Here is a 19669-nt window from a genome sequence, read left to right on the forward strand (position 1 = left end):
AAATTAAAATAAAACTACTTTCCCCCTAAAAAATAAAATAAATGCACTCAACCCCTGGCAGCTAACCCTGACAAATACCTTTGTTCAGAGTGCCTTGTACTTAAACCATGATGGAAAAGGAGTCAGCGCAGACTCCTGCCTCTCAGCGTCTCTCAGCGGCCCAGACGATACTTCTAGCCTCTGCTCGTGCTTTATGACAGTGAATCAGGACCAGACAGACTTGCTAATGTGCATGTGATCACCAAAGATGAAGATGCCTGGGCTTTTATTCTGTAATGTTTCTAAGACTGTGTCCATTAAATGCAAACAGAAGAGGAAGATGTCCTGGCAGAGCAGAAGTGGTAGACACATGATGGTTTGACTGACTTAAATACTGTTTGTGACCTAGAGCCTAGTCCCTGCTCTCGATATTTCTATGGCTTGGGCTTCGTTGCTGGGCTACATCATTTGCTAATGGGTCATCTGGATTAGGAGCACTTAACAAGCCTGGACGGATAGCAGAACTGTCCGGATCTGCAGTGCTGGGGACCACTTATATTTCAAAATATCTAGACATATCCTTCTCAACTTGTCTACATTAGGATGATAAAGTTTGGTCATGAAACGTACTTTATCTGCTGCCCTTGGGCATTCTTCTGGAAGGAACAGTTCAAGTTTAAAAGTCCCCCCCCTCAAAGGGGAATCCTGGGGGCCAGCAATGGCCACATGAAAATAAGGGGCTCATCTGGTTCTGCTTTAATGCCTGGAACTGGTTCTGCCAGCAAACGCTGGGTTTCCTTGATCATCCTGCAGGGCAGCCCGGCTATCTTGTCAGATCCAGAATCGGCCTCTGCTCTTGTCTCCGGCTCCACTCGCCTCACGCACGAGTCTGTACCTAGGCTTTAATCTCTTACAGCTCTCCGGTTCTACTTGAGATTATCCTTAGTTTTACATATGTCTTACCTTCTCGCCTAAGCTGGGACGTCCTCAAGAGCAAGAATTGAATGCAACTCCCCTTTCCACTTTCTCTTTATATAATGAACAGCCAATAAGGTTCAAATCAAGTTTGGCTTGATGGTCCTTTGAATGCATATTTTGTTTGCTGTCTAGAAGCTACTTCCATAGCCTTAATGTTTCCACCTACTTCTCTTCACACTTGTAGTCATTTTTTAAAAAGTCCTAAAAGCTTGGGGGTGGCCAGTCGCCTGCCTAATGCCTTCCATATTACTCTAAAATCCCAAATGCCATCAGAGGCCAGCAGGGCTGAGGTAAAAAGTGCTTTGCCCCGTGAAACCTAGAAATGGAAATTCTTTTAAGTGTAGCCCAAATTCCTTCCATGCCCTCTGTCTTCACCTTCATAATTAGCACAGCTTTCCTAAAGAGGTCACCATCACACTTGACTTGGCAAGTCCCTCCTGCACATGCACAGGGTAGTTAGGGTTCTGGGTGTGCTTTCTGTCGACCCAGGAAAGAAATGTGTTAAGTGGCCTCGACATTTATATGTTCTATACAGAAAACAATTCCACAGGGAACAAAACCGACAGGTTGGCACAAGCAGGGTTAAAAGAGACAAACATCTATGTGAACTCTCCCCAAAAGCCTTGCCCTTGGGTCCTGTCAACTCACCAGCAGAGAGCAGCCATGCAGAAGTTTGAGGGTGGTAAAACAGACTTCTTTGGGAGTTCTATATGTCGCATCTCTACATTTCCCCCTGGGAACAATGGCTTCTGGTTTAGACCCTCAGGCTACAATCTCCAGCCATTACAAGAGACAGTTCATGCAACCAAGAGAAAGACCTGAAGTGGAAGTTTCTGGATCTAGCATGCGATGCAGACCCACAAGGTGTTTTGCTAAGGTACACTCATGTGTTGCTTTGCTGAGGCAAGACCCGTGGGAGGACATGTGGTGTTTGGAGAGAGTGTAAACGGGGCTCAATGGACAGTGATGGGTGCTTGCATAGCTAGCTTTACAATGCTTCATTGCTCTCAAATCTTAGTCTATGCCTGAGAGAGGGACAGCAGAGATCTTCTGGCATCCCATCTGGTTCTGGTCATTGACTCAAGTTGATTTTCTGGAGGCCTGGTGGCTTCTGCTGGGTCATGCCACAGTCACTTATTCATCTGTGGTATCCTGACATTACTGAACTGGGATGCTGGCGTCCCTACAAATGCAGATTAGAATTGTCCCAAGGAACCACTTCTAAACAGGTCCATATCCCCTTGTCCTATTTGCTATCTTTTCTCCCCTGTCTTTGGGCTAGAAGTGGGGGAGGGGTACAGAAGCATTTGAGAACTCTTATTAAAAGTAGGTTCTTTTTTTAAAAAAATCTAAGTCTACGAAGATGTGTATAGATAATTTATGGACCTTGAAGGTCAAGACACCTACAGCCCAAGCCTTGGCTGTGCTCCAAGTTGGACTCTACTCTGTTTCAGATCCTAGAGAGACACATGCATGTGTCTTTTCAAGGAGCACTCACTTCAGTTCTTTCTCTTGGTGTCATGGACTGGCTTCTGTGATAGATGGAGTTTGTGGCTCAAGGGTCTAAACCAGAAGCTGTTCCTAGGAAAAGATGTGGAGGTGAGAAATATACAACTCCCAAAGAAGTCTCTACCATGTGATAATAAAATAGTTCAGAATGGATAAGGCACATCATGTCACATGCACCAGCCAGAGAACTAGGACATGGTTCTGAAGGGCTCTGCTGTGCCAAGTATAGCTCCTTTTGGGTCTGACTTGTGGGGTACCCAGGTTCTTCAGGGGCAGTCTGGACCAGAAAGTACTCCGTCTTAAAGGGTGGATCACTTGTTTGTTACTGACAAAAGTGACAGATGGGAGGAGGTCCTTGACCTTATGAACCCCAAAATGCAATACAGGAGGTACACACAAAACAAGAACTAATAAATATAAAATCATGGCTATAAAAAATGATCTTCAAGGCAGAGTTCCTTGCACTGAATGCATATGATATTAGACGAAGAGGACCACTTCCTCTGTGTAAGCAAGACTTAGACTGAAATCTGAAAAATTATTTGGACTAACAAGGTCAGTGAGGCAATAAACATTCTAAATAGAAAGAAAGCCAAGTATAAGCATCAGGTGGTAGAAATAAATAGAAAAAAAAATAAACTGGGCTAGAAAGCAGAAAATAGAGAACAATTTGAGAGGAAAAAGGAAGTTGTATAAGGGTAGCTAACCTTGGGCCTTGAAGAACTGTCTATCCCAGGATCAAAGATATGTCCTTAAGATTCAGAGCAATATACCAAAAGTGTTTCATCCTGCCACAAGAATACTTGCTCAACTGTGTTTATAGCAGCTTCATTCATAATTGCAAGAAACTGTAAACAACCTAGATACCCCTCAACCAAAAAGAAAATGGTTAAAAAATGTAGTATGATTACACAATGGAATATTTCTCGGCTAGAAAAAATATTCAAAGCAGTGCTTAACTAAAGCCCTGGTAGCTGCTACCTCAAAATGGTTAGGAAGCTGGTAAAGACCTATCACCAGTCAATATTATAAAACGCTGAGGTCTAAGACACATGGGCCAGCTGTGGTGGTGTACATCTGTAATCTCAGCCTTGGAAAGACAGATGGCGGAAATTAGGGAAGCATGAGTTCAAAGCCAATCTGGGTTGCAGAGCAAGTTCCTTTCTGGATAATAAATGTATACACTGTGCATGTTGCTTTGGGTATTAATATGTTATCCTTGGAAGGAAGCTCTTTTAGGGCTCTCATAGACTTCCCATATAAATGCAAGCCAAGTGGTTGGGCAGAATGGAAAAGCCCACAGAGGTTACAGGTGATGTTAACATTCTCCCCAGACAGCTCTGATTATCGAGTTACGAACTGTGCCTTTAGTGTCTAACTGAGCAGTGCTATTCTCGGCTTCTCCAGTGCTCAGCAGCTTAAGGAGATAGCATTATTATTGTCTCCATTGACAGATGAGGACATTAATGGTCACTTACCAAGGAATGTCCAGCCCTGGAGTAGGTGGAAGATTTACACTTAACCATCAAACTGTGCTATGACCTGTGCTGGACATTTAGATAAGATGCCATCTTGGCCATTCAGAATGACAGTGGGTGTCACACGTCTACAGGCATTTTTGCAGCTAGCTATAAACCAAAGCAGCAAGAGCTTTGGGGCAACACAATACAACCTTCTATATCTTTTTTTTAATTATTGAAGAACTTTATTTTAAAAAAACAAAGATAAATGTACAAATTTTAAGCATTTTTGCATAGAAGTATATGAATACATTTTTGTCATTGCTTGGCTTATTTTTTTTAAGGTTTGATAGTGTGCATTAAGATATTACTAGTTACAATGAGCATAAAGTACATGTAAAACAGGATGTAACCTAGAATTAGTCAAAGTTTTCTTGGTGTGTAAGGAGTAAACATAATGATTTTTACTTTTCTTTTTTTTTTTTTTTCTTGAACTTCACACAGTCTGTGAGTTGTTTCTGGGGTGTTCAGAGCTTTCTGGGGTTAGTATCCAATTATCAGTTACTGCATATTATGTCTGTTCTTTTGTGACTGGGTTATCTCACTCAGGATGATATTCTCTAGATGCATCCATTTTCTTACAATTTCTGATAGCTGAATAGTACTCCATTGTGTAAATGTACCACAATTTTTGTATCCATTCATCTACTGAAGGACTTCTGGGTTCTTTCCGGCTTTTGGCTATTATAAATAGAGCTGCTATAAACATTGTGGTGCATATATCTTTGTTGTGTACTAAGGTGTCTCTGGGGTATATACCCAGAAGTGGAATAGCTGCATCTTCAGGTAGTATTATGTCGAATTTTCTGAGGAATCGTTAGACTGATTTCCAGAGTGGTTGTATCAGTTTACAACCCCACCAACAGGGGAGAAGTGTGCCTCTTTCTCAACATCCTCACAAGTATCTGCTGTCATCTGAATTTTTGATCTTGGCTAATCTGACTGGTGTGAGGTGGAATCTCAGGGTTGTTTTGATTTGCATTTCCCTGATAGCTAATGATGTAAAGCACTTCCTTAGATGCTTCTCAGCTATTCGATATTCCTCAATTGGGAACTTTTTGTTTAGCCCTGCACCCCATTTTTAATAGGGTTGTTTGATTCTCTGGTGTCTAGCTTCTTGAGTTCTTTGTACACCTTGGATATTAGGCCTCTATCTGATGTGGGGTTGGTAAAGATCCTCTCCCACTCTGTTGGCTGCCGTTTTGTTTTCTTGACAGTGTCCTTAGCCTTACAGAAATTTTGCAATCTCATTAAGTCCCATTTGTCAATCTTTGACCTTAGAGCACCAGCCATTGGTGTTCTGTTCAGGAAATTTTCCCCTGTGCGTATGTGTTCTAAGGTTTTCCCTACTTTCTCATCTAATAGTTTCAGTGTACCTGGTTTAATGTGGAGATCTTTGATCCACTTGCACTTGACCTTTGTACAAGAAGAAAGGGTCTATTTTCATTCTTCTGCATGCTGAGTGCCAGTTGGACCAACACCATTTGTTGAATAGGCTGTCCTTTTTCCATTGAATGTTTACAGCTCCTTTGTCAAAAATCAGATTACCATATATGTGAGGGCTCATTTCTGGATCTCCTATTCTATTCCATAGATCCATGTGCCTATTTCTGTACCAGTACCACACAGTTTTTAGCACAATTGCCTTGCAAAATAGCTTGAGGTCAGGGATAGTGATTCCAAGATGCTTTCTTGTTGCTGAGAATGGATTTCACTATTCTAGGTCTTTTGTTATTCCAGATGAAATTACACATTGCTCTTTCCAACTCAATAAAGAATTGGGTTGGTATTTTGATGGGGATCGCATTGAATCTGTAGATTGCTTTTGGTAAGATGGCCACTTTGACAATGTTGATCCTTCCAGTCCATGAGCATCTTTCCATTTTCTGAGATCTTCCTCGATTTCCTTCTTTAGAGGTTTGAAGTTCTTGTCCTATAGGTTCTTCACTTGCTTAGTTAGAGTCACACCAGGGTATTTCACATTTTTTGTGACTATTGTGAAGGGTATCTTTTCCCTAATTTCTTTCTCCACATGTTTGTCCTTTGAGTAGAGGAAGGCTACTGATTTGTTTGAGTTAATTATATATCCAGCCACTTTGCTGAACTTGATTATCAGCTGTAAGAGTTCTCTGGTGGAATTTGTGGGGTCGCTTAAGTATACTATCATGTCATCAGCAAATAGTGATGTTTTTACTTCTTTTTTTCCAATTTGTATCCCTTTGATTTCCTTTTATTGTCTAATTGCTCCATTCAGAACTTCCAGTACTATGTTGAATAGGCAGGGGGAGAGTGGGCAGCCTTGTTGAGTCCCTGATTTTAGTGGGATTGCTTCAATTTTCTAACTGTTAAGTTTGATGTTGGCTGTTGGTTTGCTGTATATTGCTTTTATTATGCTTATGTATAGGCCTTGGATTCCTGTTTTTTCCAAGACTTTTAACATGAAGGGGTGTTGAATTGTGTCAAATGCTTTCTCAGCATCTAGTGAGATGACCATGTGGTTTTTTTCTTTGAGTTTGTTCATATGGTGGATTACATTGATGGATTTCCGTATATTAAACTATCCCTGCATCCTAGGGATGAAGCCTATTTGATCATTGTGAATGATCATTTTGATGTGTTCTTGGATTCAGTTTTCAAGGATTTTGTTGAGTATTTTTGCATCAATGTTCATAAGTGAGATTGGTCTGAAGTTCTCTTTCCTTGTAGGGTCTTTGTGTGGTTTAGGAATGAGGGTTTTTGTAGCCTCAAAAGATGAGTTAGGTAGTGTTCCCTCTGATTCTATTTTGTGGAATAGTTTGGAGAGTATTGGTATTAGGTTGTCAATAAATGTCTGATGAAATTCTGCACTGAACCCATCTGGACCTGGCCTTTTTTTTGGTTGGGAGGCTTTTAATGTCTGCTTCTATTTCTTTAGGTGTTATGGGATTATTTAGATGGTTTAGCTGGTCCTGGTTTAACTTTAGTACCTTGTATCTGTCTAGGAAATCATCCATTTCCTCCAGATTTTCCAGCTTTGTTGAGTATAGGCTTTTGTAATAGGATCTGATGATTTCTTGAATTTCCTCAGTTTCAGTTGTTATTTCTCCACTTTCCTTTCTGATTTTGTTAATTTGGATACTCTCTCTTTGCCCTCTAGTTAGTTTAGCTAAGGGTTTATCAATCTTGTTAATTTTCTCAAAGAACCAGCTCTTAATTTTGTTGATTCTTTGAATGGTTCTTTTTGTTTCTATTTCATCTATTTCTACCCTAAGTTTGATTATTTCTTGCTGTCTACTCCTCTTGGGTGTGTCTGCTTTCTTTTGTTATAGAGCTTTCAGCTGTGCTGTCAAGTTGCTGGTGTATGCTCTCTTCAGTTTCATTTTGGAATCACTCAGCTCTATGAGTTTTCCTCTCAGTACTGCTTTCATTGCATCCCATAGGTTTGGGTATGTTGTGTTTTTGTTTTCATTGACTTCTAGAAAATCCTTAATTTTTTTCTTTATTTCTTCATTGACCCTCCTATTGTTTAATATAGCATTGTTTAGTTTCCATGTGTATATGGGCTTTTTGTTGTCTTTGTTGTTATTAAAGACCAACCTTAGACCATGGTGATCTGAAAGGATGCATGGGAGTATTTCAATCTTCTTATATCTATTGAGGCTCATTTTGTGACCAATTATGTGGTTAATTTTCAAAAAGGTGCTGTGAGGTGCTGAGAAGAAAGTGTATTCTTTTGTTTTAGGATAATATGTTCTATAGATATCTATTAATTCCAGTTGGTTCATAACCTCTGCTAGTTTTACAGTGTCCTTGTTCAGTTTTTGTTTCCATGATCTGTCCATTGGTGAGAATGGGGAATTCAGGTCTCCCACTTTTCTTGTGTGGGGTGCAATGTATTTTTTGAGCTTTAGTTGGGTTTCTTTCATGAATATGGGTGCTTTTGTATTTGGAGCATATATGTTAAAGATTGAGAGTTCCTCCTGACAGATTTCCTTTGTAATGAGTAAAAAGTGTCCTTCCTTACCTTTTTTGATAACTTTTGGTTGAAAATTTACTTTATTTGATATTAGAATGGCCACTCCAGCTTGCTTCTTGGGGCCATTTGCCTGGAAGTTCTTTTCCCAACCTTTTACTCTGAGATAGTGTCTGTCTTTGTCTCTGAGATGAGTTTTCTCTATGCAGCAAAATGATGGGTTTTGTTTATGTATCTAGTCTGATAGCCTATATATTTTTATTGGGGAATTGAGTCCATTTATGTTAACAGATATTAAGGAATAGTGGTTGCTGTTTCCTGCTATTTTTGCTTTTGGAGTTTGAATTGTGCCTGTATGTCTTTTTTTCTTTTGGTTTTCTTGCTTAGAAGTTTTCTTGTTTTTATTAGGATGTAGTTCCCCTCATTGTATTGGGTTTTCCAGCTATAATTCATTGTAGTGCTGGGTTTGTGGTCAGATATTGTGTAAATTTAGTTTTGTCTTGGAATATCTTAGTCTCTCCATCTATGGTGATTGAGAATTTTGCTGTGTATAGCAGCTTGGGCTGACACTTGTGCTCTCTGAGGGTCTGCATGAAGTCTCTCCAGGCTCTTCTAGCTTTCATAGTCTCTGTTGAGAAGTTGGGTGTGATTCTGATTGGTCTGTCTTTATATGTTCCATGACCATTTTCCCTTACTGCTTTTAGTATTCTTTCTTTGTTTGGGCATTTAGCGTTTTGACTATTATGTGTCTGGAGGAATTTCTTTTCTGGTCCAATCTATTTGGAGTTCTGTAGGCTTCTTTTATGCTCATGGTCATCTCATTCTTAAAGGTAGGGAAGTTTTCTTCTACAATTTTATTGAAGATATTTACTGTGCCTCTTAATTGATATTCTTCTCCCTCTTCTATTCCTATTATCCTTAGGTTTGGTCTTCTCATTGTGTACTGGATCTCCTGGACATTTTGGGTTAGAAGCTTTTTGGTTTTTGCAGCTTCTCTGACTGTTTTGTCAATATTTTCAATGTTGTCTTTGGCCCCCGAAATTCTCTCTTCCATCTCTTGTAGTCTGTTTGAAATGCGTGCATCTGTGACTCCTGATTTCTTTTTTAGGTTTTCTACCTCTAAGGTTGTCTCTTTTAGTGTTTTCTTTATTGTGTCCATTTCCGTTTTAAATTCCTTCTTCCATTCTTTTATCTCTTTCGTTCTGTTTTCCTCTAGTTCTTTGAGTTCTTTGAGTGTTTTTCTTGTTTCCTCTTTAAAAGCTTCTAATTCTTAATGCTTTTCCTCCCATTCTTGTTTAAGGATCTCTATCATCATCTTGAGGTATGATTTCAGATCTGAGCCTTCTTTTTCTGGAGTGTTTGGCATTCCGCTGTTTGCTGTGATGGGAGTGCTGGGTTCTGATGTTGCCAGGTTGCCTTGGTTTCCCTGGGGTACATTCTTTCGATTTCCTCTTGCCATCTTGTTTTCTATGATTATATGTGGTCTTGTTGTCAGTGATTAGTTCTTGCCTCTCCCTTGTACCTGGCCTGTGTTTCTGGATCTCCTGCTCCCTGGCTACTCGGATCGCCTTCTCACCAGGCCTGTGTCCCTGGATCTCCCCTGTTCCTAGTGGTGATGGTCTGAGCACCTGTTCTGCACTCAAAATCCTCCAGCTGGGAACAGCCCAATGCAAGGTAACTGGTTCCCTGAACCAAGTATGGGTGCACTTTCCACGAGCTCGGCAGAGATCACTCTGCAGAGATCTCTCTGCACCCCAACTAGTCAGAACGCCTTCTCACTAGGCCTGTTTCCCTGAATCACTGCTGTTCCTGGTGGCAGATGGTATGAGTGCCTGTTCTGCACTCCCTATATCTTTTGTCTTCATGAAAGAATCTCTGGAATGGGCAATGCTGTTAGCTAACTTTGATGAGTGTGCCAGAGATGGTGTTTGAGTCCTCGAATATAGTTAATCTTAAAAGCATTGATTTAAAAACTACAAATACTATTCTCACCTCACAGAGAGAAATATAGAGTAACACAGGTTAAAAAAACATGAAACAGAACAAAAAACAACAACAAAAACCTCAGGGTTTTGTGAAAACCAGAGAAAGGTAAGTAAGTCAGAAAAAGAAAACAGAGTAATTGCAAAGCTTAGTAACACTCACATACTGCATACATACATGCATGCATTCGTACATATATACACACATGCACATAGGCATATAAACACACATATATACACATACTTTCTCTCACACAAACACACACAATTGAGTCCGGTTTTTCATTCAACTACTCCTGGGTATATAAGTCCTGCCCTGGAATGTGGTTAAGATATGAGGGTTGTTGAGAGAGCAGAAAGAATGATTAAAATATATAAAACTTTAAAATAAAGCAACCAGTTAAATAAAAAGAATGGTAATGGCAAATCTGTGAGAGTGGGGGTTGGTCTGAGATGCAAAGCAACTCAGGGAAGACATGGGACCCCACGGGGTAACCTGATCCTAAAGCACAGGACTCAGACTGCACAAGTCCAGCTTCCCAACACTAGCTCTGTGGGCAAACTCACCCACCTCTTGGAGTTGTTTGACATTAAATTATGGACATTCTCAGAATAAGGAGGGTTAGGACCTTGGAGGAAGGTTAACACACTTTGTAGTCAATGGAGCAGGTTAACTACTCATCAAAGGGCTCGAATTGCAAATACTTTTTATAGCAATGGTTAGGCTGCCAGCCTCAGTTTAGAAAAAAACCTCCCACCTAGTCCCCACCTAGTCCCCACCTAGTCCCCACCTAGTCCCCACCTAGTCCCCACCTGGTCCCCACCTGGTCCCCACCTGGTCCCCACCTAGTCCCCACCTGGTCCCTACCTGGTCCCTGTCTGACTTTGCCACAGAGGAGAAGCCCCAAGGATGTCAGGCTCTTCCAGTGTGAGGTGAGATCCAACACAGATTTTGCTGGACATTTATTCATGTGCTGAGACCAAGCTGGCTTGGTCCCAGGCCAGGTTTCAGCTCTGGCTAGCATAGCTTAACATCCTATACATAGATCTTTTCCCAAATGCAGAGCTCACTCTGAATTATAACTTCATTATCACTTTTAAATCTAAAGAACAAATGTTCAACTTCGAAATTGGTGCAAATGTCTGAAACCTAATCCAGCAAGTCTCCACGGACAGAGTCATGTCCAGACCCAAAACCAGAGTTTTATTTTCCGATTCTGTCTGCTGTGTGAGTCTACAGGGAGCACTGTGGGATGAATGGCCTCCTCTCTGGCTGCCCAGCTACCTAGCTAACAGGAGCGGCTTTGGCTCTCTTGGGTTGGAGTGCTGAGAGCCTCGCTAACCCAGGATGAATGTGCTTATCCCATATTTAGAGAGAATTTTCTGTTCTTTCAGGGCAGATCAATGGCCCAACTCTAATGTCTATTCACTTGTTTATTTAATCACTACCTATTCAATTCTTCGAATACCCCCATGGTAGGTGTAGATCCAGACACTTCAGAGCTAGCCTTTAGGTTTATTCTTTCCTTCTCAGCACACAGAGTTTACTTCAGCACCTTGATGGGTGGAGGCTGTCTACCTAATATATTATTTAATCAGCTCTAATTATGGTGACTCACAAGCTCACTAGTTGACCGGTTTCACTGATGGAGAATAACTGTGGGGGGGGGGGATAGGAGTGGAAGGCAGAGGAGTAAGAAAAATAAGAGAAGAGGAGGCTGGGGAGGGGGAGACAAGGTGTGAGAGGGAAGAGAGGAGAGGGGAGGAGAGGTGTGGAGAGAGAAGAGACTGGATGATGGAGATTCCAAAACAGAACAGGCCAGGGTACAAAGAGAAAGCACACAGAGAGGCAGGGTCAGCTTGGGAGGGCTGCCATGTCAATGGTGACATCACCAAATCTAAGATAGGAAATTAGGAAGAACCCGGGGAGTCTGGGTAAACATGACATTTACAGATAAACCGTATGGAAGCGTTCCCTATGCATAATTATTTCCCATAATTAAACTTTAAGTTTCTATGGAGACTTCTCATAAATATATAATGCATGTTTAAATATTTACTTTTCTCTCCTTCAAGGAACCACTGAGAAGCTGTGCAGCTCAGTCCCGAGATTCACATTTCACTTCCTGTTAAATTTCCTGTAGGATTCTGGCTAAAGGTTTTAAGTTTCTTTTGCTACATTCACTCCTGAGCAATTATTCTTTGGTTAAACTTTAAACTATTTCATGTTCAAATTCAAGTTGTTTATTGAAGATGTATAGAAATGAAATTATTTTTTATATATTCATTTTTATAGCAAATGGTCAATATTAAATTCCATTGTTTCTTAATAGTGAAGCTGTAGATTCAGCCAGTTCCTGATATACTGCAAATTTTACATTGATTTTTTTTTCTTGCCTTATTGCACTGGTAACTTATGGTGCAAAACTGAATAAGAGCAGTGATAACTATTCCCATTGCTTCGTCCCCAGTGCCGCATAGGATACCTCTCCGTATTTTACAACTAACATTTTCCATTCAATTTTTTGAGGATTTCATGTGTGATATTGAATTTACACAATTTGATGCCTATCTCTTTCCACTTCTTTTCTTCTTTAATAATTATTGCTTTATATATTATTATTTATATATACATATGTGTGTATAAATATAATCACTTGAGCCAATTGGTGTTGCTCCTATGTGCATGGTTTTAGAGCTTAACACTTGGGATTGGATAACCTATCAGAGGGCTCATCCTTAGGAAAGACTTATTCTTACTCTCCCTGGAGCTCTTAATTGCCTATAGATAGATCTTTATCTAAAGGTAGGGCCTCATAAAATTTTCCCTATCCATGACGGCATGTCAATGGGTATTGCGATTTTAAAGGCCTTCTCATGCACTTATGGGGGCCCAAGACTATGCTTTCATTCCATCCATGAACAGAATTGAATCAGACCAAATATGCCCATTAACATGATCATATACTTTTTTTCTCTTTTATAAGGTCTATAAGTAAATTTTGTGTTATAAAACATTAAACCATCTTTTAAATTTTTTTATTTAATCTTTTTTTTACATTCCAGATCCCCGCTCTCAGCCCAACCTCTATTCCACGTTTCATACCCCTACCCTGTCTCCACATGGATGTCCTCACACCCTCCCACCCCACCAGACCTCCCCACTTCCTGGATCCTCCAGCCTCTTGAGGGTTAGGTGCATCTTCTGTGGCTAAACCTACCCGGCAGTCCTCTGCTGCTTATGTGTGGGGGCCTCATAGCAGCTGTTGCATGCTGCCTGGTTGGTGGTCCAGTGTCTGAGAGATCTCAGGAGTTCAAGTTAATTGAGACTGCTGGTCCTCCTACAGGGTCGCCCTCCTCCTCAGTATCTTCCAGCTGTTCCCTAATTAAACCACATGGGTCAGCAGCTTCTGTCCATTGGTTGGGTGTAAATATCTATATCTTGACTTTTTCAGCTGCTTGTTGGATCTTTTGGAAGACAGTCATGATAGGCCCCTTTTTGTGAGCACCCCAAAGCCTCAGTAATAGTGTCAGACCTTTGGGCTTCCCCTTGAGCTGGACCTCAATTTGGGCCTGTTGCTGGACCTCCTTTTCTTCAGGTTCTTCTCCATTTTTGTTCCTGCAGTTCTTTTAGACAGGAACAATTCTGGGTCAGAGATTTTAACTGTGGGATAGCAACCCCATCCCTCACTTGATGCCCTGTCTTTCTGCTGGAGATGGGTTCTGTAAGTTCCCTCTCCCCACTGTTGGGCATTCATCTAGGGTTCCTCTCTTTGAGTCCCGAGAGTTTCTCACCTCCCAGGTGTCTGGTACATTCTGGAGGGTTCCTCCACGTCCTACCTCCTGAGGTTGCCTGTTTCCATTCTTTCTGCTGGCCCTCAGGGCTTCAGTCCTTTGCCTCCATCCAATAAGGATAAGGATACACCAACCTTTTAAAAATTTTGTTTTAATTGTATTTGCTATTCTGCACATGTGTGCATGGTGTGATAGTGGGGGATCATATGTACACGACGCCTTTGTGGACATCAAAGGGCAAATCGGTAGAGATGGTTCTCTCTTTTATGTGGGTTCTGGGGATTGAACTCAGATCACCAGACTTCTACAGAGAGCTCTTTTGCTGGCTGAAACAAAGTATCTCATGGCTGGCCAAACCATGGGTTCTTAAGCTCATGTTTTTCATAAAATAAAATAATTTTAAATGTCGGTAGATTTCTTTTGCTAGTATTCTGATTCATATTTTTAAATATTTGACAATGAGAGAGGTTAATCTGCAAAATTTAGTGCATATTTTTAAAATTTGATAATAACCATTTACCATACTCAAAAGAAATACAAATTAGAGTTTTAGCTTCTCAGTTTCTGTTCTGAGAAGTTGATGATCAATTCTCTATTGTATTTTTATATCTAACACCTAATATCTGCTCAATAAACACTTGTTGAATTAATGAACAGTTTAATAATGAATAAATGGAAAAATACCCATGCCCAAACATGTGTAAGCAAACCCAGCTCACTGTCCGATGGTGTGGGTAAATGTGCTGCAGACACAGGCAGGTTTGTGCTCTCAGAGTGGAATTTCTGCTGCTTTTAGAACTGAATACTTACAACCAAGTCCATATGGATGGCAAGCCTGAAATATTTATTAGCTGAGCTTTTTTAGGAAAACTCTCCAACTCCTTCTCTAAGCACACTATTCAATAAATATCTGGATAGTGGCCAGAATGTGCCCAGCCAGGGAAACCTGTAGGATGGAAATCTCTTCCATCTCACCCTGAAGAAATGAAGGGTGTTCCAAAGAAGGGTTGCTAGTGAGGAGGGTGGCTGGTGACACAAGCAACACTCAGTTTTTTTCACAATGACACATGCTTGGGTCTATCATCAATGACCACAGTGTGAAAGGACACGTATCTACAATTGACACTCCGCTTGCAACCACTACCTATTGTCCAGCTGTCCCCTTCTCCCCAGGGGCTTTGGTTAAATCTTTCGCTAGACTTTGGGGCTTTCATTGCCTCTTTTTTGGTCCCAGGAGCAGGAATTCACTGCACTCAAATAAAACAATGAATGAGCCCATGTGGATCTTAAGATGATGGTAGCAATTCAGCAGATGCCCGGAGCCTAACAAAGGCTCACATTCAGCTATCCTGACTACTTTCTTCTTAAACTGAAGAATTCCCAATGTTGAGCTATTCAGTGTGCAACTGAGTGGAAGATCGTCACTGCTAGAAGATGCTTCAGCAACCCTTGTTTTCAATTTCAATTGTCCTTCTCACCCATTAGAAGAACATTCTTTTTCTTATTCAGAGAATTCTACTGTCAATGTGTTTTCCTAACTCTGGAGTCCAAAGTACTTAAGAGAAAACCCAACATTGCCTTTATACAATTAAGTGTGTTTACAGTTTTTATACTATTATTTATTTTTTATTACACATTGTGGTCAGGGAAAGCCTTAAGATGTTATAAATCTACAAATGGTTTATATATGTGTGTGTATATATAAATATAAATAAATATATATATGTATGTATATATGTATATACACATATCCATGCCATGAGTAATCTGGAAATCAACACAATTTTGAAAGTAATGAATCAAATTTTTGTGGTAAATGGTGGGTTATCATTTTTAGTGATTCAATATATTTTTTTGTATTATGTTAGGTGGAATGAGAATTATTTTTATCAATGCACTGTGAATCCATCAAAGCCAATTATGAATAAGAGTTAAGGAATAGGGAAATAATCATCCATAAGATAACCAAGGAAGTCAGAAAGCATTCCTAGGTCTTCATTGCTTTCTAAACCACATAAGGAAACTTAAAAATACTAGAAGAAAATACATTTTCAGCAAATGTATATAGTTCAGATTTGTACTAAAGATGAAATAGAGCATTTTCTTCTGGAAGAATTTACTATATTATTCTAGAGGTATTGGGTATGTGCATATGCATATAAGCACAAATACACACAAATATCTACTTATTCCTTCAAATAGTATCATGCTTGCTATCCCAAGACACAGAGTCATAGTGGACCCACCGGCTTCCACTGCAGCACTGAGGAGACTGGACTGAGAGGATGCTCGAGGCCATGCTAGCATGGCTACATATCAAGTGCAAAGGTGTGAGTGTGTGTATGCATGTGTGTGGGGATCTGTGTGTGTGTGTAAAGCATACATCTAAAGCAGTCCTGGTTCTATACACACAGAATAGGGAATTGGGAGAAAAAAAGAAGCATGGAGCAAGGAGAATAAAAAAATGTCTGAGTTCCTGGTCTAGTGACCTTAAAAATGTATGAACATGTGAGTATCAAATTCTAGACCTGCACGAAAAAGAATAGGAGGCTCCAGATAATGCAGAAAGTATGGCATAATGAGGTCAGTGAGTTTAGTTAATTAAAATCCATCACATAAGGCAATACTAGCAGATGACATCAATAGATATTGGTAGAAATTACCAAGTAGGCTTTTAGAGACACTTCTGTCAGTAATTACTGCACTTGTGATTTCTGTAGCCAAGGTTAGTTTTTGAGCTATGTCTCATAGTCTGAAAGTGGGAGTTTGAGTGTTCTGCTACTTGACAATAGCAACATTTCTTCTTTTTCTAGCTTTCAGTGGACACTGTAGTGCATGCACTAAAAAGGAGCATGCGATGTCAAATTGTTAAATTACCTCACTTCTGAATGCAGACCTTACATTTTTAGCATCATCTTTATGTTTATACTGCTTAGGCACACTATTTTCATTTTAACTTGGTCAAATTAGTAAATATTAAAATATTTATTAACTTATAACATTTAAGGGATTCTAGAAACAATATTCATGATCACAATAAATTTTTAAATACATTTCTCTTAATTGGCTAAACTTAACAAATTGAACAATGGAATGTTCATACCTTTCAACAGAAGAGCCTCTCAGACATTGAAGAGGGGAAATCATCATTATTTTTCTTTGGATTTAGGAACTATGTCCTTGACATATATCTCAAACTTAGTGGTATTTCCCATGTAGCAGAACTTGGTCTTGAATGTGTGATAATACTCTTGCCCCAACCTCCTGAGTGGGGTGTTTGCAGGTGCACGCCCACATTTGTCCCAGAAAAATCAACACTATACTACTATTAGAGGGAAGAACTGGATGTTTGCCTCTGTCTGTGCATATACATGTACTTTTTAATAACATTTAAAAAAAAACTTGTCACAGACAATAAACACTTCAGAAGAATTGTGTAACAGGTAAGGAAAGTGAGCAGCAGATCAGGAAGCTGGTATTGAGTGCATGAATTACATGCTAAACACTTGTGCATTTTTAAACTTGATTCATAAGCACATATTTTTCAAAAACAATTGTTTGTGAGAAAAGTTGCTAAATGAACTTTCCTGTTGCATTTTTTGGGGGGGGATTACTTCCCTGGCTGTAGATGTCTGGAACATTTTTTAAAGCCCCAAACTAATAATAGTGGCAATGATTAATAATTGATAACCTTTGTTCTTGGAAAATCTAACGTAGTTGCTCTTATTTCTGATTCAGTATCCATTCTAGAAATGTGGCTTTTCATTTTAACACAGCTAGTTTTCCTAAGTAGCTTGTCACCTCACTTGTGACAGGCATTTAGGAACTCTCAGATAATAACGGAATTGAAAGTGAGTGGACACAGAACTGAAGAAGCCTGTGCTAGTGCCAGTGTGTGGGGGTGCTCTAGTGCTGAAGGGACCACACAGGAGGAGAGAGAAGTAAAACAGCCCAGGTCGGTGTGCTACCCCAGTTAGGACTCAGTCTTCTACGACCAGACGTTCATAGCAAGAATCATTACTTTTCCCTTTTAACCCAGACTTAAAAGGATGCCAGTGCTTTACTCAGACGTCACTGGGGGAAGAGACACACGGAAAGAACAGTATGGCAGAGTTATAGACCTCAGCGTCAGCGTGGTAAGCGGCGGTGTGGAGCAAGGCAGGACTCCGAGTCTCAGCATTTGGATCCAGTCCATCTATCTGGTCACATGTAAAAAAAAACCTCTACATTGTGGTAATTTACACATTCCCCAAATTGACATGATGTAGTCCACCAAGAGGAGAGGGTTATAATCTAAACTGAAATGGGATGTGCTATTCTTCTCTTACGTGATTCTTGAATAGGGTCTGCCTACTAAAAAGAAAAGACTGGAAGGCACCCGCTGGGGTTCATTTGCTTTGTGGGTACACCTGGGTTGAGAACTGAAGTACTACATCATATCAAAAGGTAAGGGTGAGGAAGAAAGGCTGAGTTCAAATAGTCCCCCAACCTGTTTCAGGCACAAACCCCAATTCTTACTGTCCCTCTATGCTCTTCGTGGTTGACTTGCTACACTCTAAACCCGACACTTTCTCTGAGGAGTTCCATCGTCATCTGAAGTGCAACATCATCCTCTAGAGCCAAATGCAGCATCTTCCCCACCCCTCGCTTCATGCTGATGTAAAAACATAGCTGAGATAGGGTAATCTATAAGCAACAGAGTGTTCTCATAGTTCTGTAGAATAGAAAGTCCAAGATCGAGTAGACAGGAGGCTTAGCATGTGAGAAGAGCCCATTCCTCATAAATGGCAAGGAGGGTTTTCAACTCTGATGTACCAGTGCTAATCAAAAGGACAGAAGATTGTCTTCTGCTGCTCTCTCTGACCCTACTGCTTGGGTAACAAAAAGGAGGGGAGGGGCTGTCTTCAATGTCCTCTGCACTGTTGATACCTAGAAAATAACACCCCAAGACCAAAACAACCAAAGTTTTGAGGCTGGATATCTGACTATCTTGGACAATCTTTCTCTATGGCCCACTGAGGCATCCTGACTCCACAGACTGAATAACTATCCACCCAGAGATTATCACAAGGCATACACTCCACCCAGTTTTAACACTCTTCAGACATTTCTTCAGTGTCATGCAATGTGGAAGATTCTGTTTATCAGGGGGTTGGTTTTGCTTCATCTTGTTTTAAAATTTATTGTATGAAATTTTCAAAAATATAGTGTGGCTTTTGAGAAGCCTAGGATGTCTTTAACAGTAATCACACAGCCCTCCAGAGAAAATGATCCCTTTCAAGATCCCATCTCCTGGGAAATACCTAAAAGAAAGCAAAATCACTAAAGAAAATTGGGGTGCATGGTTAGTAATGACTGCCAAAGCTTCAGCTACAGGGTATTTTAACAGGAGGAACGGTTCCATGTCTGGGTCACTGAGAACTGTCTGTCCAGAAGTGGCTGCCGGAATAATCATAGTCATGGTATAAATTCATTTAGCACCTGCATCTGTCAGACAGTCTAAAATAATGGCAGACGGGTTGCTCTCCATGGTAATGCTGGTCAAGATGTCAATACGACAACTGGAGCTTGTAATTCCAGAACTCAGGAGACTGAGGCAGAAGGGTCGTCTACAAGTTTGCCAACATCTTAAACTACATAGTGAGTTTCAGACCAGTCTGGGCCTTAAAAAGAAAAGAAAAAAGGAATCAAATATAATAGATTCTTTTATTCCCATTTCTAGCTATTTTCATCTTTAAGATCAATGTGTAATGACATCTCTGTTAAACTCTCTCTAACCCTTAAAGTATATTTTACATACATAACAAAATATCATATGGTTCCCCAACAATACAATGTTTATGTCTTTTTTATTGGTTAAAAATAAATCTAATTTAATGTTTTGAACAAAAAGAATGCTTAAAGTAGAATGATTTTCTCTTCTCCATAACTATCATGAACTGGGGACATGTGTT

General features: G+C 40.2%; 1 pseudogene across 1 annotated transcript in view; it reads right to left on the minus strand.

Moving 5' to 3' along the window:
- Positions 1-384: 384 nt before the first annotated feature.
- The window catches only part of LOC308431935 (ubiquitin-conjugating enzyme E2 N-like), a 52854-nt pseudogene continuing 33569 nt past the window's right edge, over positions 385-19669 (minus strand). Inside the window, exon 2 of the transcript in view lies at positions 385-874. The product of the transcript in view is annotated as a ubiquitin-conjugating enzyme E2 N-like (transcript). The remainder of the gene's footprint in view (positions 875-19669) is intronic.

This window comes from Micromys minutus (assembly GCF_963924665.1).
Source record: "Micromys minutus genome assembly, chromosome: 17".
Taxonomy (NCBI): domain Eukaryota; kingdom Metazoa; phylum Chordata; class Mammalia; order Rodentia; family Muridae; genus Micromys; species Micromys minutus.